This window comes from Sinocyclocheilus rhinocerous, unplaced genomic scaffold (genome assembly GCF_001515625.1).
Source record: "Sinocyclocheilus rhinocerous isolate Xijiao unplaced genomic scaffold, SAMN03320098_v1.1 scaffold555, whole genome shotgun sequence".
In the NCBI taxonomy this organism is placed as follows: domain Eukaryota; kingdom Metazoa; phylum Chordata; class Actinopteri; order Cypriniformes; family Cyprinidae; genus Sinocyclocheilus; species Sinocyclocheilus rhinocerous.
In genome coordinates, this window is record NW_015629527.1 from 379,037 (window position 1) to 379,345 (window position 309).

Here is a 309-nt window from a genome sequence, read left to right on the forward strand (position 1 = left end):
TCCAAACAGCTGATAAAAACATCACAATAATCCACAAGTAATCCACAGCACTCCAGTCCATCAGTTAACATCTGGAGAAGACAAAAGCTGAGACAAATCCAGCATTAAGACGTTTTTAACTTCAAACTCTTGCTTTTGGCCAAAATATGAGTCCATATAACAATGACTTTTTCAATGGAGGAAGCATTATTATGCATTATGGACTCATATTTTAGCAGGAAGCAACGGTTTGAAGTTTAAAACATCTTAATGCTGGATGTGTTTCATCTTTTGTCTTCTCCAGATGTTAACTGATGGACTGGAGTGCTG